Source organism: Anguilla rostrata, chromosome 5 (assembly GCF_018555375.3).
Source record: "Anguilla rostrata isolate EN2019 chromosome 5, ASM1855537v3, whole genome shotgun sequence".
NCBI classification, from domain to species: domain Eukaryota; kingdom Metazoa; phylum Chordata; class Actinopteri; order Anguilliformes; family Anguillidae; genus Anguilla; species Anguilla rostrata.
The window spans coordinates 24436660-24462630 of NC_057937.1; the positions used below are offsets into that span (position 1 = coordinate 24436660).

The 25971-nt window shown below is 42.8% G+C and overlaps 1 long non-coding RNA gene across 1 annotated transcript; it reads left to right on the plus strand.

Annotated features, from left to right (window-relative positions):
* The first annotated feature begins 584 nt into the window (after nt 1-584).
* On the plus strand, nt 585-12165 carry LOC135256066 (uncharacterized). The gene is made up of 3 exons (XR_010330352.1): nt 585-674; nt 847-1101; nt 8974-12165. It is a non-coding gene; the product is annotated as an uncharacterized LOC135256066 (long non-coding RNA).
* The last annotated feature ends 13806 nt before the right edge of the window (nt 12166-25971 follow it).

The window sequence follows — 25971 nt, forward strand, 5'->3', positions numbered from 1 at the left end:
CTCACAGGCAGTTTCTCCATGACAGCATAAAGCTCGAGCTGGGCATTTGAAATTGTGAATGCCACTATGAACACTGTAGGACAACTAAAACAAGCAAAACTTTTTTCTGTTCTCCTCTCTTTTTCTCTCTCTCTGAGGACATAAAACACCATATCCCTTTGTAAACTCCCAAACGAGCCTGTATCTGTTAATTCTAACATTCCGACCTTATCTACTACTTCTCCTCTGGATCTCCAGATCTCTCATGCCAGACGCCCGTAATGTGGAAAAGAAGTGTACTTAAGTTCACAGCCATCACCACTATGATGGATTATATTGTTAACAGAAGTAGTACATGTAGAACTAACAACGGCCAGATCCTGGTCAAAGTTTTAACAACCTGTAGAAGTCTGCATATAATGTAAACACAGCTGTAGAAGTCTTCACATAATGTAAGCACAGCTTCCTGTCTGCAAACTAGGCCTTTCATACAGACCATGTTTTGAATGATAGAATCCAGCAGGAGTTAGATAAGGTGAATACATGTCTTGTTCCAAGAAGGGGAGGAGAACTCAAATAGGAGAAGTGTACGGTTATTTTTTATTAAAGAAAGGAAGGGGGCTTGGAAATAATAGTGTTTGAAAGGTGAGAAATAACGGTGTAAAGGAAAGAACCTAGAGAATCGAAATGAGCAGGTAGGAAGTACCAAGTTTAAGCTCCACAACAGGAGGGGCTAACAAAAGTGGATAAAAGAAAGTGTTTAGCCCCAGGGGAATTCAGAGTGTTTTGGGGAATGATTGGATTGTCTTCTCTTTGCGTTGTGAGCGACTGTGGAAGAGAGTGATTATTATTTGTATTGGTCTGCAGATCAGCCCGGGTTCTTGTATGTAATTTTCAATTCACCTACAATAAATCCAGTTGCATCAGACTCTGCGGATTGTGTATAATTTTGAAGAAGCATTCAACAGTGTGAGGAGAGCGACCCCAGCACTTCTGGCCCAGGCCAGGGCCTGTTTTTCCCCCACATTGAATTGGCGAGCCAGCCAGGAGAGGTTCGGGGAAGCCGAACGTCTGGACGGAACTGCTGACTCTTGGATTCAACAGTGGCCACAAAGCAGTAAGGTAAGCAGAGTCTTTTATAAGTCTGCGCGCGTTAGTTGAATCTAAGAGCAGTGTGTATCCGCCCAGGCCGAGGCAAAAACGAAGCCTCTCCTCCAAAGAACCTAAAACTACAGTAAAAGGCTATGGTAAGAGAAAGGAGTCTGATGTGATGTTATGCCTGAAATAAATGTTATGTGTTTGTAGTAAATGTTGCATGTTTGAAATGACTACTATGTGTATGAATGAAAAGAGTGAAGTGCGAATGTGAGAGATATGTTGAGAGATGTGAGAGAGTGTGTGCTTAGGATCCTGATAGCGTGTTGGCTCATTGTCTGCGCTGTGTTTGCTTGGAGGTTTGGTGCATTTGGTGTTGACGCAGCTCAGGAAGTGACAGTTCTGTGGATACCGCTCCACTTGTCTTGAGGGAGTGTATCAGGGGGAGGTAGAACTGACAGCATACTAGGGGCACTCATATTCGTGGAGGCCGTTTGGGGCGGGCGTCTGGATCGTCTGCTAAGGGGCCTAAGGGACAGATGTTAAGATTAGTTGCTAAGGGGCCTTCGGGACGGTGACACTGATTAAGAAAATTGCTAAGTGGTCTACGGGACGGCAATTAGAATAGTTGCTAAGGAGCCTACGGGACGGCAACAAGAATAGTCACTAAGGAGCCTACGGGACGGTGACACTCGCCAGAAGCGTGTGGATGTGCCAGCAATGGTGTGAATGAAGAGTGTGCTGGGTGAATTGCATGGGCTGTCTTATGTGTTGATTCATGTGTTGTCTGGTGTATAAAATCGGCCGAGTAAGTGGACATGTACAAACTGTATCAATTTGAATGGTAAACCAGTTGATTAATTACACTGTAGATAAGGAATGCGTGATAATGGTATTGGTGTGAAGGTTTGAAGTTCAGGAACACAACGGCTGTTTCTTACAAGGGAAAATAGGCCATATTACTAAAGGTTTCACGTCATTGGGTACATGTGTTAGAATACAGACAAAATTGTTTAACCACGCTAGCATAGTGAAATAAACGTAAGGTAGTGGAATGTATAATCTTTTTTGGAGGCTGGGGTGCGGCCTTGAGGTCGGCCTGATGGGCCTTATCACCCTCACCATTGTTCTGCCAGTTCTGCTCTTATAATCATCCACGACGTGCTTATACTCATGCTTCAAAAGTAGTTGGGAAATGTATGAGATTTTTGTGTTTGCTTGAGTGCTTTTTTACTTATGCTACAAAACTCGTGAAGCATATGATCAAACCCACCCTAGTCAGTACCGGTCTGATATTGTATAATTTGATGTGACATAGTGTGGAAAAGGTGCAGTTTACTTAACCCTCTGGGGTCGAGAGCTCCGCCAGTGGAGCTCGACAAAATGAAATTAACTTTTGTTTCTATTTGAATGATTAACTTCACGTGCTGTTATCATACAGACGCAACAAAAACATTGACAGAAACCTTAGAATCGCGACTTTCCAATGCACCCATTGGCAAATAATATGAATTATTTTAAAAGTTTTTAATTTGATTAATTAGACCATGTATGCTTCGTTAAACTTTACTCATTACTATGTGAATTTCGCTCATCAGGAAGTTCGCCCAAATCGCATTCACATGTTAACAACATTATAATTACTCTCCATAGAAGGAGACTAAAGGAGGGGCGATGCGAGATCCATGTGAGAAATGCCAAGTCTGCGAAAGCGGGATAGGATGTCAAAGTGTCGCCTAATTCACTTCTTTTGAGGTAAACATTTCGTTTAATTTTGGAAAATGGTCTGTCCGGAAGCCGACACTGATGAAGAGCGGTGTCATTTCGAACAGCGAACTGATCCAGCTGAGGATCAACTTCATGCGTAAGTATATTTCTTATGATCATATTGGTAAATATGTCTACTGTATTGTGTTTGTAGGAATATCCAGCAATATGCGCGTTTGTAAATTCACACACTACGAACGATTCAAACTATTGCATCTCAAAATTATAGGCTAGGCTCTCTGCGTCTGGTTGTGTTAGAAGTATCAGGAAGACTGTATGTTTTTCGATCATATTGGTAATAAATAGCACGTGGCGTGGCTAGAATTCTAAAACTGATGTCCTCGCACAATCGATATTAGCATACTGTAAGTAAATTCGGGAAATAGGAATATAATAACCACTTAGCTAAACAGACCTAGCCTACTTCAGATTGAGGCATTGTTATTGATGAGTTGCGTGTAGTTGAGCTGGAATATCAATGTTTATTTAGTTTAGCTAATGTTGTTTCGTTGATAGCTTGCATTATTTGTAAATGTGTGCTGTATTACATTCATGTGTGTTTGTAGGAATATTCACTCATATGCATGCTTGTAAATTGCCACACTACGAACGATTCTAACCATTGCTTCTCAAAATTATAGGCTACCTCTCTGCGTCTGGTTGTGTTTGTTTGGTTCTTTGTTTTTATATGATGTAACCATGTCACATTTCCTATGTTTTGTTTTCATTAGTTAGTGGTTTGCCCCTTTTTTGTAAAACACATTTAATTTTCACCTGTTGAAGGAAATGTGCTATATAAATAAAGTTTGATTTGATGTCACATTTCCTAACAATTTTGTTTTTATCATATTTACAGAGATGCTGATCAGGAAACACGGCCTAGTTCACCACTAGCTAAGAGGCCACGCAAGCGTTGCAAGAGTACACCAGTCTCATCTCATCTTCCATGCGTATAGTCTGCTTCAATAAATGTTCTGAAAATCAAAAGATGTCTTTGTTTCTTCTAAATGGCTCACTGAGTCTTTGTCTTAGTGGTGGGGAGGCATGCGGCCAGGTGTGAATAGCCTACTTAGCTGGCAGGTCGTCCTACCCAATGCATATTCATTACAGAAAGGCCATTTGCCCTCCCATTCTCACCTGGTGTTGAAAAATAGTACTAACTACTACTAACTAACTTTTAGCAATTTATTTTTTATTTCTCATTGGATTTGCTAAAATATTTTGTCATCCTTTGATACCCAAGACCTTGATGAACACATTTCAGTGACCAAAAGTCTTAGTCACAATTGTTTAGTGTGTTTTATTACAACATTCCTGTGCATGTTCAAAACTACTGTTTACAGTTTGTGTGTTTTTAGAGCAGTTTACAATCCACACATGATTATGACCTACTTACTGCTGCCATATTATTGTAGCTGAGTTTGTGCTGAAAACAAAGATATGAAACACTTTGGAATCACTGTATATAAAGTTGATGAAATTTACACAAATGTCAGAGCATCGCACAATCACCAGTGTGCCTCATTTTACCCTTAGACCCCAGAGGGTTAATTCTTCCTATCTCATGATCCTGTAAATCTTAAGTAATGGATAGAGCAAAGCGCTGTGGCCACAAAGGATCAAAATTGATCATACCCAAAATCGCTAGCCGAGTACAGACCATGCTAATTCACTTATTGTCCGAAAGAGCCGACAGAGTACTTTTCGAAAAACATTTCATGTGCTTGGATTTTAGTGATGATTCTGACTCCAGCAACTAAGGCTTTTTTACTGAAAAGTGGGTTTATGAAACGCGTAGATTAGACCAACTTTTCATATTTAACATGAGCAAGGAACAGTGGGATGCTATACGTAGTGAGAACTTACACAGGATTGTGCTCGTGGACGCGTCAGACACGGTGTTATAAAAATCATCAGCTCAAAAGGTCGATGTAATTTGCCTCTTTATTTGCATGTAAAAGTTAATGGGGGATATAGAAACTCAAGGGATCAGAATGCATTTTTGGCAACAGTACCCGGACGAACTGGATCCCTCCAGGCTGGAGGGAGAAGAGTTACAAGAGGGAGAGAGTGTGCAGAAGTTCCTACACACTTTCCAACACAGATGGAGAGAGGAAACAGGAAGTTCCTGGAATGCAAACGCCACCACTCAGAACCTGTTCAAGTTTATGGTCAAGAAGAGCCTGCCGAAGCCAGTGCAGAAACGCCTAGATGAGGTAGTAGGGTTGATGAAGATGGAGTGGCCGATGTTCTCCGAACATATAGTACATCATGTAGAGCAGCACCGGAAGGAGAAGAAAGACGCAGATGAGCAGAGCAAGCAACTGACCAGCAAACTCACACAACTGCAGCTGGGGGAATTCACCAAACTCAAGAAAGACAGAGGCAAAACACAGGCTTCGGTGGTAGTAGCTGAATAATCTGCACAAAATCCAAATGTTGTGGCACCGGTGGTGACATCAATACCGCAGATGGAGAACTCCCAATTTCACATGTTAACTCCAACTCAACCGACCATAGCGACAGCAGCCGTCCCAGCCCCACAAATGCCACCCATACAAATACACGTTAACCAATCCGGAAGTGGTTACCGACCTCCAATGGGAAGAGGCCAGACGAGAGGAAGAGGGGGTGGAACACTCCAACGAAGCGGATGAAGAGGCGTACCCAGACAGCCACCAAACTACTCTAACCAAGGATCGCAGTCGCCGCAGGGTCAACCCAGGGATGAATTGTGTTGGGGCTGCAATCAAGTTGGACACCGCAGGAAGAACTGCCCAACTAACCCATGGGAAGGGCCAGCACAACCCAACCCATGGATAGGACCAGCAGCAAATTGGCAAAGCTAGGGGTGCCCAGAGAAGCCAGAGGGGGAAATGATGTTACCAATAGTCTCCACACAACCACAAGAAGAACCCACTATACTCGTAAATATTAACCAAAGAGAACACCAGTTTATGGTAGACACTGGCGCAACGTACTCATGCATTAGAAGACCGGCTCTGGCCTCCCCCTCTCTAGTTCATCTATCAAAACTATTGGCTTCTCCGGGAAACCACAGATAATTCCACTCACACAGCCTGTCCCAATGCAAATTGTTGACAGAACCATAGTTGCACCCGTTATATTCAGCCCAGACTCCAGTTAACCTACTAGGGAGAGACATTTTGTGTCCGCTGAAAGCCAAGATTATGTGTACACAGGATGGAATTTATGTAGACAGATATGCCTGCAAAATACAATGATGGTGTTATCTCAACAAAGTGGATGCGTGCAACCTATTGTGTACTGGCTACGTTTGCCTCAGGAATCAATGTTACAACAGCAATGGAGACAGTGGGAACCGTGGGCACGAGCCAGCTAGGAAAAGCTACCGAACCTCAACTTGCATTGCACTGCACCCTCATGTACGACGATCAGCAAACTCACAAAGACTACGGAGAATGCTGGGATGACCTTATCAACAGGCGTCCATATCCAATTGTGAGTGAGGACATTTACATTGGACCACAAGGAGCAGCGGCCGCAGTAACGTTACCACCGTCACTACGCCAATGGTTTCAGGTTCAGGGATGCACCCCACATGTGACATTGATGATAGCAGAAGGCCATGAATCGCATGAATTAGGACCAATGGTTAAAACAGCTCTACAGGTGCAAGAATGGACACCAACAATGAACAAATACTTGCATGTCTCTCCAGACAAACAGTACATTAGGATCTCGATGAAAGCATATGATGAGGGACAGGTGGAAAGGGTTCTGTTAGAAGACAAATTTCCGACACAGATGCCCATCATGCCGGAATACAAAACATTGCTGCAAAAAGTGCCGGAGAATCTATGGTCAAAACACAAGACAGATGTAGGCTATGTTAGGTAAGTGCAGCCAGTGCGTATCGCATTAAGGCACAGGCTCACCCTGCCATACCAAAGACAGTATTCCCTTAGGCAGCAAGCAATAGCCGGAATAAAGCCCACAATTGATAGCCTGTTACAAGCCGGAGTATTGGTAAGGACTAAGAGCCCGTGCAACACTCCAATTATTCCAATAAAAAAAAACACATTCAAATGATTACCATTTGGTGCATGATTCAAGAGTCATTAATTCTATAGTGGCAGCAGAGGTACCTGTAATTCCAGACCCACACACATTGTTGTTCAACATACCACCAGACACACAATGGTACACAGTGATTGACCTTTGTTCTGCCTTTTTCAGTGTACCATTACATCCAGAGTCGCAGCATCTGTTTGCATTTACACATCAAGGCCAGCAATACACGTATACCAGAATGCCACAAGGATATTGTGAAAGCCCCTCAGTGTTTAATAGAGTGTTAGCACAAGACCTGCAGCATTTGAACATACCAAGCACCCTGATCCAGTATGTGGATGATTTATTAATCTGCAGTTACACCAAAGAACAATGTGAGAAAGATTCAATTGCCGTGCTAACAGCGCTGGCAACAGGAGGCCATAAAGTCAGCAAAGATAAGCTACAATTTTGCCAGCAAACGGTTGAATACATGAGCAGACATTTGAGTGGTGATAAGAGACACATTGCCTCATCACACATTGAAGCTATAGCAAAGGCGCCCAAGCCACAAACAGTTGGACAGATGCTTTCCTTGTAGAGCAAGGATTGCCACCGTGTTATCAGGGACTAGCTGCAGCTGCCTTCGCCTATCAGAAAGCATCCACCCTGACAATGGGACACCCGGTAGTGTTGTACACATCCCATCAACTGCACACGTTGTTGACTAGCTTGCGCTTTGTTCTAACCAAAGCTAGGAAAACTGGGTATGAAACAATCCTGTCTGCACCAGATATTATTATTCAGCGATGTACAACCGTTAATCCGGCGACTAGAATGGTCCTACTCCTCATGACTGTGTACAGACACAGATACAGATACTGACTCAGCCTACGCTTATGGTGTTTGTCATGTTTACGGTACCATCTGGAAACAGAGAGGTTTTCACAGGGCAGATGGCCCACCTATTACGCATGGAGAAGCAATTTAAGACCGGCTGGAAGCCATGAAGCTTCCCACAACATTGGCCATCATGAAGTGCCCAGCACATCAGAAAGTAAACACCCTAGTTGCTAAGGGAAACATCCTAGTAGATGAAGTGGCACACCGTGCAGCAATAGGGCCAACTCACAGGGGAGCGCTGATAGCAGAAGATCCTGCTCCCACAGGGGACTTGCACTCCTTCATTCAGGCTCAAAAGGAAGCAAGTATATATGAAGTCACTATTTGGCTAAAAAGGGGGCAGTGAAAACACAGGACAGCCCACACAAAGGGCTATGGAGAAGGCCAGGAGGACATTTTGTGGCTCCTGTGTCAGTAATCCGTACCCTCATTAAGGATGCGCATGGTTAGGACCATTGCGCAAGGGGGAAAGTGATCAAGCGTATTCAGAATGCTTAGTGGTCGCCTTATTTGGCAGCAATGGTGGATCAGGTGCTCAATAACTGTGAAGTTTGTGTGGCATACAATAATAGAAAAGCATTTTCAGCACCAAATGGGCATATTCCACCACCTGATGGGCCATTTAGACATTTAATGATAGACTACGTGGACATGATCGAATGGTTCCAAAACAAAAGGTAAATGCTAGTGGTGGTGGACAGATTTAGTAGATGGGTAGAGGCAACACCCACAAGTAGTCCAGATGCTAAATCAGTGGCAAAATGTTTGTGCAAAGAAGTGTTTCCTAGATTTGGGATCCCAGATAGGATTAGTTCAGACAATGGACCACATTTTGTAGCTAAAATGATAAAAGTCATAATGAAAATGCTGGGAGTCAGGCAAAGATTCGGGTGTGTGTATCACCCACAATCGCAAGGAATAGTGGAAAGAGCGAACGGCAGTTTGAAAGCAAAAATAGCCAAGATATGCGCAGATAGTGCAATCAATTAGGTGGATGCACTACCACTGGCACTAATGAGCATGAGAATGCAAACTAACAGAAACACGCATCTAACCCCGCATGAAATGCTAACAGGTAGACCTATGCCATACCTTTGAGGTCCATACAATGGGACTGCACTGGATCAGCTTGAAAGAGAGTTGTCGAGCTATGTGCGGCATCTAACCGTAATACACAAGACCATTTTCCAACAGGTAAAGGGTGCCACCGAAGGAAGAACAAGTGACATCTCTGAGGACCTGAGCAGAATACGCCCAGGAGACTGGGTGTATATCAGAACGTTCAAAAGAAAGTGAAACGAACCCAGGCGCGAAGGACCGTTCAAAGTGGTCTAGGCAACTCCTACTGCACTTAAGGTTGAAGGTAAAACTGTGTGGTTCCACCACAATCATTGCTGTAGGGCAAGGGGCCAGAGCGTTCACTGGACGAGGTAAGGGGAGACTTGCGGGAGATAAAGGAAGGATTAGATGGGGAACCAGGACCCTCTAAGAGAAGGCAGGGTGAGGAAGGTGCACCTTCAGAGAGTAGGGAACCTTCAGAAAGTGGAGAGAATGAGGGAACAGGGGAGACGTAGAGGGAGGCAAGGGCGGGTGAAAGGAGTATGGAGTGTAGTGACGGGAATACTGTTACTGTGGATGGAGATATGTCAGGCGATGCCCACCCTACCAACCGGGTGGGGAATCAGGCGAAAACCAACAGAGGAGGTGCTTGATGATGAGCAAACCCGCCGCATGCTAACCGAGGACCCACAACTCACCTTACACACCAAGACCCATAATATGTTTTACCGGTGGTTGGAATATTCTGCGAGACAGGTGACCTAAGACACATGCATAACATGCTACCACACCGGCATGAAAAAGAAATCCCAGCTGAGACCACTGCAGACCACCAGTTGCAGACTGGGAAGGGATATGTGCCCCAGTTGTTTGGACTGGACGAGCCATTGGACTGAATCCACGCCAACACTCGGAGCGGATGAAGCGTTCCTGGAAGGAGGATAAAGGAGCGTGGGTAAGCTACTCAGAATGTGAGGTAAGGAGTGACATGGCCGGACGGTGGAAAAGAGAGGTGGGTGAGTGGAACGAAGAAAGCGAGGTGAGTGTGAACTGGGCCGGAATTCCTGTAAATATACCCAGACAACACAGAGTAATGGGATTAGACTCTTCTGACAACCTTATAGAGTTTCTACCTTAGGTACAAATAAAAAGAAATGTTGAGTGGATTAATTACCTGTGGTACAATCAGCAGAGATTCATTAATCACATTGTGGCAGCACTGCAAGGTATAAAAAAACAATTACATGCCACCTTGCTCGTGACAATACAGAACAGGCTAATTCTTGACACAATGTTAGCCGAGGAGCAGGGGGTACGTGAACGTGTTGGGGACGAATGTTGTACAGTCATTCCAATGCACACAGGAAAAGGGGGCAACATAACAGCATTAGAGGCACTGAAGAATCTAAGGGATGAACTACATATACAACTAAACTAAAAATACAAAGGGAGAATCCCAGGAGTGGTCATGGTGGGACTGGTTCAACATGTCAACATGGAAAACGGCTCTGGTAAAAATAGGGGTGATCATAGGGATAGTATTGTTGATGTTGCTATTGGTCACATGTTGTGTGGTCCCATTGCTCCAATCCATGGTCAAAAGAATGATACTGTGGCTGAACAATTCCTGTTGGTTGCTGATCCTGAACTAGACACCACCATCTCAGATGCAGACCCTATATACGAGGACATGATGTCACAAAAAGGAAAGGAACCATTGCATGAGATTCAATACAGTGCAAGGGGGGGGGATGATATGTTGTATCTGTCATCCAAACAGGACCTAACGAATATCACGACCAATATGGAAACCTGGTGAACGCTAAAGGCGGCCCACTTGACTGCCCGTTTGGAAACCCCCTGTGCGAATGGGGGGTGAGAGCAGGTGCCGGTTGGGAGTGTTGGGATTACCATCCACAAGCCGCCCGCCAGGCAAAGGATCCTCAGTTTTGCGACACTTACGGCAAGTGTATCTAGGGAATAGATTTCGAGGACGATGGAGACTGCCAGCTTAGTGAGGAAAAGAGCGACCCGAATCACTGTGCATCGAATGTACTAGCAACCTTTCCACAGTGATGACCCTCTCTACGGTACGTAAAGCACCCGGGTTGAAGAAACATGCTCCAACTACACAACTCACGAGATGACACACAGGATCGTTAACAGCAAGAGTATCTGAGTGATGTGCTAGTAACCTCTCCTCAGTATACAAAGAGCCAGGCTGCGACTCAATAAGTAAATAAGTAAAAGTAGAAGCTACAATCAAGAAACCAACATAACTAAGTATAATTAACTGATTGATTAAACAAATAACTAACCAGAATTATGATGTTAGAACTCCATTTAACCATCTCATGCAGCCAGGGGTTAACATGGGGGTGGACGCGGGTGGACGGCGTCCACTCACCTTTGGTAAATAAATAAATAATTTTGACGGCAGTTTTACAAATAATTATGACAATCCAGTCCATTTTTCGTATGCTCCAGTCTATGTGTTCCCTCTAGCCAGTTACTCACTCAACTAATCAAAAATCCGAAGAAAAAAAACTCAGGAGGAACAGTTTATATGGACAGGCACAGAAAGAAAAATATCGTTGATTGTCTTGATTGTTTCTGCCCTGCTTTCTGGCTGCCCTAATAACTCGTTAAAGAGTTTCCAGCTTGTGCAGAATGCAGCTGCTCGTATCCTGAGCAGAACTAAGAAGTATGAGCACATTACACCAGTACTAGCGTCGCTTCACTGGCTACCCATTAAGTATAGGATAGACTTCAAGGTTTTGCTCCTGACTTTTAAAGCTCTGCATGGACGTGCACCTGTGTACATATCGAACCTGCTCCTACCTTATAAGCCCACAAGGTCACTCCGATCTCAAGACGCAGGCTACTTGGTAGTCCCAAAAATTTCCAAGAACCTAAAAGGCGGTAGGGCTTTCTCCTACAGGGCCCCACTACTGTGGAACCAGCTTCCAATATTTATAAAGGAGTCAGACACAGTCTCAATATTTAAATCTAGATTAAAAACGCACCTCTATGCTCAAGCTTACAATCAGTTATAGTCTGGAGACAGGGTGCGAGAAGCCTGTAGTCATAGAGCTTTCTAGGTGGCAATCCTTTCCTTACTGTCACCTGTCAATCAGCTGTGACCCGACTTTACATGGGCTGGCTCTTGATAGGCGGGTATGGTTGTCTACCACTCATGACTGCATGGGCTCTCCATCCCTGTCCTAGTAGATATGCAGCCATATTCTACTCCTGGCGGGGTCCCACAATACATACCACTGGCACTTACTCACTGTCTGCTATATTGCAAATTCCTTAACTGCTGTTTCCACCTCTTCCACTGCCGGGCCCCCACCTCGTGCGTCTGGTCTCCCACCTCTGGTCCACCCTCCTTCGTCATTGCCTCCACCCTGCCCACATCTGCCGCCACCTGCTGTTCCCCATCACCGCCACCCGGCCCCACCCATCATCTGAGCCATATCACTTATCATATCTTCTGCATAAACTGGCTGACATGCTGGTCACCAGTCGGCACCCTGAGCCGACCAGAGGAGGATGGGTTTCCCCCTTGAGCCTGGTTCCTTCCAAGGTTTCTCCCCATCTGCCACAGGGAGTTTTTCCTTGCCACTGTTGCCTTAGGCTTGCTCCTGTGGGGGTTTAGGCTAGGGCTGTCTGTAAAGCGTATTGTGACAACTGTTGTAAAATACGCTATATAAATAAAATTTGATTGATTGATTGATTGATTGTTTGGAAGCGGACGCAGTAGGTAATTTCATTAACATGTAATTTCATCTATGCAACATATAAAAGAGAGATAATAAACAGCCCCCACGAACGTCGGCTATTATTAATGGCAACTTTGATTGCTTGAGCAATATCATCAGGTTGCTGGTCAGCAGCTAAGCTAGGATTGAATATTTCCTACATACATAACGTTTTATTCAGCGGCGACTGGTGACTGGTGAGCTGAAAATTGGTGGGGCGCAAAACTTGCCTTTAAACTAATCATTGATCTCAACCTGTTTTCATTAGTAATTTTCCTTTATTATCAAGCGGGCCAACGATCGGACTAATCAAATGGCAATAGCCTAACACACAGCGCCTTCATACCGTGTTAGGGGGATTAAATCATTAATTCAATTTATCCGTTAAAATCCGTTTTAATCACCAAGTACTCTACACTTAACAAACAAGATCAGTTTGTTATCTACTGTGTTAGCTTTCAGAATAACCAGCAAAAACAAAACCTACACTTCAATATTGTTTACAATCTACGCATTGCAGATATTTTCTATGAATATGAGTGCGGAGAAAGAAGTGCATGTATTCGCAAATAAAGTTGATTAAAATGTGCACAATTTCGTAATGCAAATAGCCTAGGCTATTTGGGGAGAGCTGGCTATGATAATATTGAGTGGCCTATTTTGTGGATTAATTGTATTGATACTCATTGCTTAGTGATTAAAACACATTTTTCTAAATCAAATTTATCATTTAATCTCCCTAACACAATGCGAAGAAGCTGTGTGTCTCTTTCCAATTGATTAGTCAGATGTTTGCATGCTTGTTAATCACTGAAAATTAATTAAAACAGTTTGAGATCAATGCTTAGTTTAAAGAAAGGTTTTGAACCCCACCAATTTTCAGCTCACCAGTCGCTGCTGGTTTTATTTTGTCTCAATTCGACAGTTTAAGAATTTTAAGAAACATTGTTTTCCTTAATTACAATTATGTGCACAATACATTAAAGATACAAGTATTTTGAGCTGAGCCATTCATTGGTTTGTACCTTTTTTCACACACCTCCTACTGGATCTCGGTCCACCCACCTCCCAAATCCCAATTTAACCTCTGCATGTAACTGTATAATCTTGTTACATTACATTACAGGCATTTGGCAGACGCTCTTATCCAGAGCGATGTACAACAAAGTGTATAACCATAACCAGGAACAAGTATGACAAAACCCCTAGAGAGAAGTACCGGTCCAAGTGCAGGGAACAACCACATAGTTCAACTTGGTCCCTGAAGGTTAAACTGATTAACACTAAACAACGAGAACGGCAACAACGCAGTCTATGGAAAAAATACAAGCAGTAGTTAAGACAGGTGCATTAACTAAGTCACCTACGAAACAGCTGTTAGTTACAACCCTAAGCTTACAGTCATTTACAGGGGGGTAGGGAGGGATGGGGAGAGGTGCAGCCTGAAGAGGTGAGTCTTCAGTCGTCGTTTGAAATGGGTCAGTGTCTCAGCTGTTCTGACCTCCACAGGGAGGTCATTCCACCATCGTGGGGCCAGAACAGACAGGAGACGTGTTCTGGAAGTGCAGGTGCGAAGAGGGGGAGGTGCTAGGCGTCCTGAGGTAGCAGAACGGAGGAATCTTGTGCACCTGTAACCCGTGGCTGATCTTATTACGGATGTACTCAGGCATAAGCACGCAATATGTATACAAGAAAATGTATTTGAAAGGAGAATCAGACCACACTTAATCTCGTTGTGCAATAATGACCACGCTTTGCCCTGCTGATGTTGTCTAGGTAGCCCGGGCAACGCAGAAAGACTTCTATCCGCCAACGCCATCAGCAGTACCTGTGTGGAAGGGGGGCCACACAACGCATGTCCAGAAAACACTTTATGGGCAGTGAGGGGCCTGCCCAAACAACACTCCGCATTGCTGCTAATGTTTGACTGTGGTTGCGAGGGTGCGTCTCGGAAGACAGCAGCTGGGCAAATTGGTTTACTGGTGGTACATGCAAAGCAACAGAAAGGCCTTATAAGGAGTCTGTTGAATTGTTTACCTCTCAACGAATCAATGTGGGCTGAAAACACTCCAGGAGGGAGGAGAATATGTTATGTTGATTACCATGGTATCACATTGTTATTCTGTGTGTTGAATCTTTTGGCCTGAGGGCAAGGTGAAATGACAAGAACTGCAAGGGACATGGGCATCGAGTGGCTTTTACCCACTCCTAGCAAGTCAGGGAGGGGATGTTTTCCACACGATGCCCTGCTCTGCTGTTGGATCTTCATCCAAGCGATAGTCATCGTCTTGATGATCGTTAAGGTCATGGGATAGCGTCTTGCTGTCGGACTGGATGGAATCTGACAACAGATCTTAGGGAAAGTTTGCCAAGTATAATCTACATATGTATTAATAAAGAGTATCCTGATCAATATATATCAAGAACATACTGAGTGAATGCTGAGAAACGCAAGAATCCTGGTGTGGGAATGTGACGATTTATGTGATAGGATTAGGCTAGGCATGGGGTGTGCCGCAAGGGTTACTCACACGGGCTGTCGTGCAGGAGGTGGCACACAAAGTGCTCCATAGTTTCTGCATTGATGTCAAGGCTACTTTAGTCTGCATATCAAGTTATATTCCTGCACTATGTTAGTAATACCTGCACAGCTTATCCCAATAGTTAATCGTGCTAGACGTGGAAGTTCCAAAGGGGGGAATGTGGAAAAGAAGTGCACTTAGGTTCACAGCCATCACCACTAAGATGGATTATATTATTAACAGAAGTAGTACATGTAGAACTAACAACGGCCAGATCCTGGTCAAAGTATTAACAACCTGTAGAAGTCTGCATATAATGTAAACACAGCTGTAGAAGTCTTCACATAATGTAAGCACAGCTTCCTGTATGCAAACTAGGCCCTTCATACAGAGCATGATTTGAATAGATAGAATCCAGCAGGAGTTAGATAAGGTGAATACATATCTTGTGCCAAGAAGCGGAGGAGAACTCAGATAGGAGAAGTGAATGCTTATTTTTTATTAAAGAAAGGAATGGGGCTTGGAAATAATGGTGTTTGAAAGGTGAGAAATAATGGTGTAAAGGAAAGAACCTAGGGGACCGAAGTGAGCAGGTGGGAAGTATCAAGTTTAAGCTCCACAACAGGAGGGGCTAACAAAAGTGGATAAAATGAAGTGCTTAGCCCCAGGGGAATTCAGAGTGTTTTGGGGAATGATTGGATTGTCTTGTCTTTGCGTTGTGAGCGACTGTGGAGAAAGTGATTATTGTTTGTATTGGTCTGCAGATCAGCCCGGGTTCTTGTATGTAATCTTTGATTCACCTACAATAAATCCAGTTGCATCAGACTCTGCGGATTGTGTATAATTTTGAAGAAGCATTCAACAGTGTGAGGAGAGCGACCCCGGCACTTCTGGCCCAGGCCGGGGCCTGTTTTTCCCCCACAGTAACTCAAGAATCAAAGGCTATTGATGACACCGGGGGGCTTAAAATCTTTCTACATATGGTAGAAACACAGGAACAAATGTTTGTGCCTGGCAAACCATGCATGAGGTGCAAACTCTCGCACAGCCTGATAGCTTCGGACCGCGACAGCTTGGCGCCTGGATAATCACGCTACACGCCACAGAACGCTACTGATGACTAGCGGGCACCTTCGGTATTTCAAGGCTGCTCCATCTACGTAAACGAACGGACAAAAGTAGGATCAGATTAAACAATTACTAAATGCAATTCTTAAGCAAACTGGTCCGAAACAAAACGCGAAGTGAGTGCAGGCTTATTAGAATTAGATGGCACCGCAGTTCTGAATCCCCTAGCCGGCACCACTAAGGAAGGATTAATCATCTCCCCGTAACCAATTCCTAAAATAATCATGTTTGGTATGGTTATTGTCCAAAATTCCCAACAAAGGTCGGGGAAAAAAGCATATTCCAATAGCTAGTACAGTTAAAATATTATACCACCCCATCAAATTCGTCTTAATATTCTAAAAAAAAGTTATCGGAACCTGCCCCCGAGGGGAAGGCAATAGTGATAGGAGGGTGTGCCTCTAAACGACCAATGGTAACACAAACAGTCCCCCCCATTCTGGCAGGTATTTTTAGGCGAGAGACACTTGGGCCCGCCATCCGGTGGGCGGTCGGGTCCCTGCGCTACTATCTGCTGGGTCGCCCATTCACCCTCTGTTCGGACCACGCTCCCCTCCAATGGCTCCGCCGCATGAAGGATACCAACCTGCGAATCACCCGTTGGTATTTGGCTCTACAGCCCTTTAATTTCAAGGTGGTTCATAGGCCGGGGGCGCAGATGGTGGTGGCGGACTTCCTCTCTCGCCCCGAAGGGGGTGGGGGGGGATCGGTCATCGGCCGGATGGCTCCCCGGCCTAAGTCGGGCGGTGGGGGTATGTGGTAGGGTGGGCGTGGTTTTGCGTTGGCTGCAGAGAGAGAGAGTGGGCGGGGCGGCTCTCGGAACTCTGCGCCACAGCTGTTGGGGATTATTAATCAGCACTGATGGTTAATTGTTTGATTAATGAACAATGTGCTGATTACCTCGACAGTGAGCCTGGACGCTTAAAAAGCCGGTCTACACAGACGGAAAGGGCTGACTGGAGACGGAGGAAGGGCTGACGGACGGTCAGCCGGGAAATTTTGTGTTTGTCCAAAAAAGAAAAGTGTAACAAAAAGCCGCGTGACGGCAGTAAAAATAAAAGACGCTTCGCGTCCAAAAATAAACTCTTGTCTTTCTCATCTCTGACACGAGCGGTGGCACTCAGTCTGCTACAATAAGCTTGGACTATTATACTGTTGGACCTCCGGGTGTCCTCTCCACTCCAGAACCGTAGCTGCCTACGTCTTGGAACACCCATGGATCCGTGCTTGCCGTGACGTCCATGGAAGGGGTTCCTGTACCGCCGATTATGGCGCAAGTTCGTCGGGTCCGAGCTACATTTGGTAACTTTTAACCCTCTGGGGTCGAGAGCTCCGCTGGTGGAGCTCGACAAGATTAAATTTACTTTCGTTGCTATTTGGATGATTAACTTCGCAAGCTTTTATCATACAGACACAACAAAGACATTGACAGAAACCTTAGGATTGTGGCATTCCAATGTGTCCATTGGCAAATAATATGAATTGTTTTAAGATATTTAAAATTAGATCAAATAGACCATTGCCATGTGGTAAGCTTTTCTCATTAATATGTGATTTTCGCTCGGCAGTAAGTACGCCCAGACCACATTCACAAGAAAATGACATGCTAATTGCTATCGATGGCAGGGAAGGGGCGATGTGTTTGATGTGCGAGAGCGCCTATTGTATACAAGGATAAAGTGTCATACAGAAGCATAGCCCACATCTTCTCGGGCAATCCTTACATTTAATTTCGGAAAATGGCACGAATGACTGGACTCGACGTTCTTCATGCTTTGTGGGAGAGCGACGATGAAGACGCGAACAACTCGTCATGTCCGGACACTGAAGCCGACACTGATGAAGAATGGTGTAATTTCGAACTGCGAACTGATCCAGCTGAGGATCAACTTCATGAGTAAGTGTATTTCTTACGATAATATTGGTAGTGTGTACTGTATTGCAACTTATCTGTGTGTTTGTAGGAATATCCAGTAATATGCGCGTTTGTACATTCCCACACTACGAACGATTCAATACTGCATCTCAAAAAATTGCACTGTAACTGTGTTTTATTTGACCACTGTATGTAAATAATCTATGCGTGGCGTGTATTGGCGTGGCTACGATTCTAAAACTGGGTGTCCTCGCACAATCGATATTAGCATATTGCATGTAAGTTCGGGAAATAAACTAACCAGCTAAAAAGACCTACTTCAGATTGAGGCATTGTTATTTATTTATGAGTTGCGTGAGTTTAGCTAATGTTGTTTCGTTGATTGCTTTTATTATTTGTAAATATGTGTACTGTATTGCAATTTATGCGTGTGTTTGTAGGAATATCCAGTAATATGCGCGTTTGTAAATTTCCACACTAACCGTTGTATCTCAGAATTATAGGCTACCTCTCTGCGTCTGGTTGTGTTTGTTCGGTTCTTTGTTTGTATAAGATATAACGGTCACATTTCCTAAGTTTTGTTTTCATTAGTTAGTGGTTTGCCCCTTTTTTGTAAATCACATTGTTGTTGAAGGGAATGTGCTATATAAATAAAGTTTGATTTGATGTCACATTTCCTAACAATTTTGTTTCTATTATATTTACAGAGATGCTGATCAGGAAACACGGCCTAGTTCACCACCTGCTAAGAGGCCATGCAAGTGTGGCAAGAGGACACCAGTCTCACAAGCAGCTCAGCCAGCTCGGTCATGGAAAACTGAGAAAGCTGCTGATGTGGCCCCACCGGTGATGCGTTTCCGTCCTGCGCGGGAACCTGGAGTGCAGCTGAGTCCGGCAGAAGCCCACACTCCTCTGGATTTGTTCAAACTGTTTTTCTCTACGGATGCTGCCAGGACACTGTGCAAGAACACTAACGAGCATGCTGCTAGGGCAATAGCAAAAGGGAGCAAGTATAAATGGACTGACATTGGGATAGAGGAATTCTACAATTCCGGAGTCAAATAAATTGTGTGCGTGAAGCAGAAATAATGGTTTATATTGTGTAAATGCTCTTCTTATATTATGCACTTTGCCTAATAAGGTTGATTCTGATTCTGAAATAACCTGGAAGTGTGTGTGAATTGCATCTCCCATTCATATAGTTTACTTCAATGAATGTACCAGAATCAAAAGATGTCTTTGTTTCTGTCTTCTAAATGGCTCACTGTGTATTGCTTTGTGAAAAGTCTTTGTCTTAGAGGTGGGGAGGCATGCGGCCAGGTGTGAATAGCCTACGTAGCTGGCCGGTCCTCCTACCCAATAAATATTCATTACAGAAAGGCCATTAGCCCTCCCATTTTCACCTGATGTTGAAAAATAATAGTCACAACACTTACTTTTAGCAATTTATTTTATATTTCTCATTGGATTTGCTAAAATATTTTGTCATCTTTTGATACCCAAGACCTTGATGAACACATTTCAGTGACCAAAAATCTTAGTTACAATTGTTTAGTGCGTTTTATTACAACATTCCTGTGCATGTTCAAAACTACTGTTTACAGTTTGTGTGTTTTTAGAGCAGTTTACAATCCACACATGATTATGACCTACTTACTGCCATATTATTGTAGCTGAGTTTGTCCTGAAAACAAAGATATGAAACACTTTGGAATCACTGTATATAAAGTTGATGAAATTTACACAAATGTCAGAGCAACGCACAATCACCAGTGTGCCTCATTTTACCCTTAGACCCCAGAGGGTTAAAATCAGCGCATTCCGCCTGGGTTGGGGTCTCGGAGATCTTCCTTCCTTTCCTTTCCTCCCCTTTACTCTCGTAAGTATCCCAACAGACTGACCTTCCATTTGCTGTTCGCTGTCCAAGTGCGCCTCTAGTGCGACTAATAGCTAGGTGGTTGGTTAAGGACGGCGCGATCAAGCACAGTACAACCCGGAAAGCCTTAATTCTATTGTACATTAATTCCACTCCGTAGCCAAGTTGGTATTTCTGTATTCTCTATCCTCTTGCATGCGCACCTCCCCATCACCTATTAACTCCACTGTGCTTAGATCCCATTGTGTTTAAATATATTGTATGTCTTGTCCGCATGGTCTTGTTAGCTGTTAACATTTTAATACCTTTAATAGATTGTGTTAGAAGGTGGTTGGTTTTCCCCGGAAAGCCTTCATTGTATTGTACATTAATTTTACTCCGTAGCCAAGTTGGTATTTCTGTATTCTCCTTTTCTGGCCTTTCACTTTAGGTGCCATTGTCCTTTGAGTTCCCACATACTGTGGAACTCCCACAGCCTAACCCGAGTTCTCACAACTCTGTAGGACTCCAGTTCCAAGGCTTGCAGAATGCCTAAGATATTTTCTGCCACAACTTATCTGAATGTAGTCACTGTACGCAGTAACCAGGTTCTGCCAACTTCATTCACCTGCGGTAATTCTATGGTTGGGTATCATTTAGATTTTATCGATTCTGATTACCAATCCAATTCTGCTTATTGAATCTGGGCTGCATTTCCCAGAGCCTCCTTAGTGCTACGTGCGTCGTAAGGTATACCTTAAGGTCTTCCTTTAGTTGTCAAGCTGTTTCCCAGCGCCTCCTTAGCCCCTTAGCGCACATGCCAAATCTGGCCAATCCTTGCCCATTTAGGAGGCACCCTATTTAAAGCTTTATAACTCCAGATGTGAACACCACAGAGACTTGAAAAATGGCTTAAATGAAGCAAAACATTTATACCATTTACAATACTAGCTTAGATTACTTTATATTGATAATTTTGGAAGAAATAAAGTGCCACAAATGCAATTGTTTAGGCAAAAAGTATTTCATTGCAAACTAAAAAAGAGCAAATTCATTTAAGATAAGAGATTGCATATATACAGCAGGTTAAAGTATACATTTCCTGGATCAAAAACTTCTTGACCAAAAGTTCATTAAATCTAAGTGTGGATATGTAGAACTACTAAAGTTATATGAAGCAAAAACTAAGCAGTGTACCCAGCATCTCCAAATCTACCAAAAATGTCTAAATTATGCATTGCTGTAAATCACAACAAATTCACGTATTTCACAACAAATCAACTGTTTTTACTCAAGAAATTCACTGTTGCATCATTTCCAAGTGGTAATTAGAAGCTTTCTGTCAGTACAGTGGTCTAAAATATCTAGGGGTCCAGAAACATATCCAAAATCTCTCCGAAAAGGAATATAATGCTTTTTGTCCATTGTAAAGCATATAAATGAACCTCTTATGAAGGTTTAAGATGAAACATTGATATCAGATTTTAAAATAATGCAGCAATATTGTCACACAATGCTGTACAGTACCTAAAGGTGTAATAATTAACTCTTGAATGTATTTCTATACTCTGTACTCTCGTATGTTTTCTTGTATGGGGATGGGACAACATGAAAATAATTTTCAACCGTCCACCACATTTTGGGAATGTTCCAACACTCTCGTCATCACTGCTGCATGCTTTACAAAAACTATTACACTACTAACTAATGCTTACATTACAGTGTGAAATATCCACATTATATAATACCACTTAATACCACAATACTTAAAGACACTCAATTTCACAATTAAATGTTTAACCAAAATATTTTGAGCAGTAATACTTACATCGCAATGATGAAATTTTATCTGTGTTCAGTAGATGGAAACAGTAAATGGGGAGAGTAGATGGGGACAGTAAATCAACAATAAAGTTTAATCCGCTTTTGTTTTGCCCCAGAGAACGATGTCAGATAGGTCTATCAGCAAACATATGGCTTAGCTATGCCCAGAAGTCCTCAATAATAATAGTATTTTCCAAGAAATTATGAAAAATCGGTGACCACATTTTGTTAGGTGCAGCGTCTTTTACTGCTACCACAGAGTGAATGTGTAAGTGAATCCGATGATAAGAAAATGTTTGGTTACGCTGACCTATAAAACGCTATTCCAAAAGCAAATTAAACATGTTATACATCGTTAGAAAGCTTATACTCTCACCTACTGAATAAATGAATTGTGAATCAAGCCAGACTGTATTAAAAAGGGCGACGACGCTGTAAACAACAGGTGTGGTATTACACATAGCTACTTCTGAAGGTACTCAGGCATCACAAATGCGCGTATATTTCACAAATGGATTGTCCAAGACAATATATGACGACTCAGTCTCAAAAGGGACATCTCTACGCGTAAAACCAATGGTAAGGTTGTGTATTTATTCAATATTTAGTCCCAGATATTGACTGTAGAATGACATGGTATCATTTTTAAAAAAAATGATATTTATTTTGTTATTCAGTGAGCAGCGTTTTCACTGCTGTATTGGCATATCATAAGGCTATTGTCAGGTTTATCTTGTTGCTATGACGGAATACGATTTTTGAGTGGTGAAAGAATATTTTTATGAATGCCAGGGCCGGCCCGTGGCATAAACGGTCTATGAGGTTGTTTTGGGCCACAACTGCTAGGTGGGGCCACACGACCATGAGGGGCCACATGATCCAATGTTTATCTAAGGTAAATAACGTTATTTTTGCAATTACGTTATTCATCCCCTATCGCAGAACTAGCGACTAGCAGTATAAATTTTAAACGGAATGGCAACCGAACATTTCATAACAATGGTATATCTTATACCTTTAGAAGGGTGGCACTCGTAGCTGTCAGTTAGCGATGCGCTCCGCTCATCCTCTCACAGTTTTAGCCTTATTAGGCCAACATTTTGCTTTTCAAATTGACATTTGTACTACAGTGCGCATCTAGTAGGCTAGCCTACATCTGCATGCACAAATGACATAGTTAAATATGAACTTTATGAAAATTAATTATCCAAACAACGTTTCTGTGCATAGCACATCATGAAAATGTTGTCATTTCACCTGTCTATTCCCATCATGATGGTAATAAAGTATAGGGCCTACCCATAGCCTAATACTAATCCAATTTTTAAAAAGAAATAAGCGTACATTATTTTTACGTAGTGGAGCTTACTGAGGATATGGCTTTTCTGACTGCATACCCTGTAGAAATTGGTTCGTTTGTGTGTGAGTCAATGATCACACTGACTTGGAACAAACCGCCGGTTTATTTTATTAAGAATATAAAACCTGTGTGAGCATATGCTTGCATGGCTGAACTAGACGGAACTAAAGCACGGTGATTGGCCTAGCCATAAACACACATACAGGTACGGTGGCTCATAATGAACAAACACAACAAATGATCTACATCCCTTTCCCTTAGCTCACACCTCCTATATAAAACAAAATAGCACTGGGTGAATATCAACATTACAGAACATTTCTTTCTTGCCATGAAGTTTTACGATTTTCAGTAAACAACCAAATAATGATATTCTTGGTTAAACTGAAGACTATCCAACAGCAAATCAAGGTGGATGAACATACTATTTTAACAGGTAGGCCTATTCATAAGGCATACCGGTATAGAATTAAGCATGATCAATTTCCACAGACGCTCTTGCCTTTCATCTACTATCATTTTTGCACTGCAGAGAAAAGTCAGCGGGAATCAGTGGATATGCTGCTAGAGTTGCCTATATATAGTGTGACAAAAACAAATTAACATTAGACCTGTGTTTTAATAAGAACAAAATAATTCACCCATATGTAGCCTATATCCTTTTTCCTGGGCTTCCAAGAAGTCCCAGACTATGGCTTATATGTCCCGATTGATGCTCTTTATTTTATCTTTTGTAGCCTAGGCTACTGTATATGTATTTATTGAAACTATCACAAGGTCTTGTCTTGACTCTTAAAGAAATTAGCAGATGGTCTATAGTAGGCATAGCTTCCTCTTGTGCAATATTAGATTGATGTAAAATGATTATGACAACACTTGTTATATTAAAATGTCATTCAAAAGCCTTTACACGTGAGACAATCGATTCACGTGGCATCGGTTAATACACTTTTCAGCACCACAGTGAAGGCCAGCTCCAATTTACGACGTAATTTAAAATTGTCCCTTAAGGCAACTGCCAAAGTATAGTCTGGGAAACACTTGCAAAATAGTGAGCTCCCTTTGAAAGGTATGCCTTAGAAACCTTTGTAGAATGTTAAGGTACATTGAAACTCAGAAACGCAGCCCTGTTTTCCAGAGCCTCCTTAGCTAAGGTATACCTTCTGAAAGGTATACCTTTAGAAGGGTGGTCTGAGGCACTCGTAGCTGTCCGTTAGCGATCTGCTCCACTCATCCTCTCACAGTTTTAGCCTTATTAGCCCAACATTTTGCTTTTCAAATCGACAGTTGTACTACAGTGCACATCTAGTAGCCTACATCTGCATGCACAAATGACATAGTTTAATATGAACTTCATGAAAATTAATTAGCCAAACAATGTTTCTGTGCATAACACATCATGATAATATTGTTGTTTCACCTGTCTATTCCCATCATGATGGTAATAAAGTATAGGGCCTATCCATAATACTAATCCAATTTGTGAAAAAATAAGCTTATATTAGTTCTACGTAGTGGAGCTAACTGAGGATATGGCTTTTCTGACTGCACACCCTGTAGAAATTAGTTTGTTTGTGTGTGAGTCAATGATCACACTGGAACAAACCGCCGGTTTATTAAGAATATAAAACCCGTGTGAGCAAAGCCGACATTGAGTGAGTCTACTTTGCATGACCGAACTAGACCAAACTAGAGCACGTTGATTGGCCTAGCCATAAACACACACACAGGTACAGTGGCTCATAATGAACAAACAAGACAATCATTTAGCCAAATGATCTACATCCCTTTCCTTTAGCTCTCACCTCCTATATAAAACAAAATAGCACTGGGTATATCAACATTACAAAACATTTATTTGGTTAAACTTAAGACTATCCAACAGCAAATCAAGGTGGATGAACATATCACTTCAACAGGTAGGCTTATTCATAAGGCATACACCCGGTATAGAATTAATCGTGATCAATTTCCACAGATGCGCTTTTGCCTTTCATCTACAATCATTTTTGCACTGCAGAGGGAACCAGTGGACATGCTGCTACAGTTGCTTATATATTGTGACATAATTGTTTCAATAAGAACAAAATAATTCACCCTTAAGTAGCCTATATCCTTCTTCCTAGGCTTCCAAGAAGTCCGAGACTATAGCTTATGTCCCGATTGATGCTCTTTATTTTATCTTTTGTAGCCTGTATGTATTTATTGAAACTATCACAAGGTCTCGTCTTGACTCTTAAAGAGATTAGCAGATGATCTTTAGTAGGCATAGCTTCCTCTTCTGCAATATTAGATTGATGTACAATGATTATGACATCTGGTGTGTGTGCTTGCACACGTTACGTTACGTTATGTGAGCTAACTTCTAGCTAGCTAGTCGCCCATCTCGCTCCTTTGCGATGGACCGTTTTCTGATCAAGATAAGGGTAGAAAATGAAAATCAAGACCCAGACCCTGTCTCCGAGGGCCCGGGGGCCAAAGAAGAAGAGGGAGATAAGAAAGATGAGTCAGAGAGAGAAACTCGTGAGCCACGACGTGAGGGAGCACCAGAGCAGCTCGTCGCTGATAGCGGCTCCACAGCCACCACTCTCTCTGATTTAAGCTAGTCACCTGTTGAAGAACCAAGGCGCCCTCTTCCTCGGCGTTAGCCACAAAAGTTGGACAGCAGGATCGCTACTTCAATCGTAGATGGTATCAGGATTACAAATGGCTGGAATATTCTATTTATAAGGACCGTGCTTTCTGCTTTGCATGCCGTCACTTTCAAAGTCCAGGAAACCATGGAGAGAAGGTGGCATTTACCC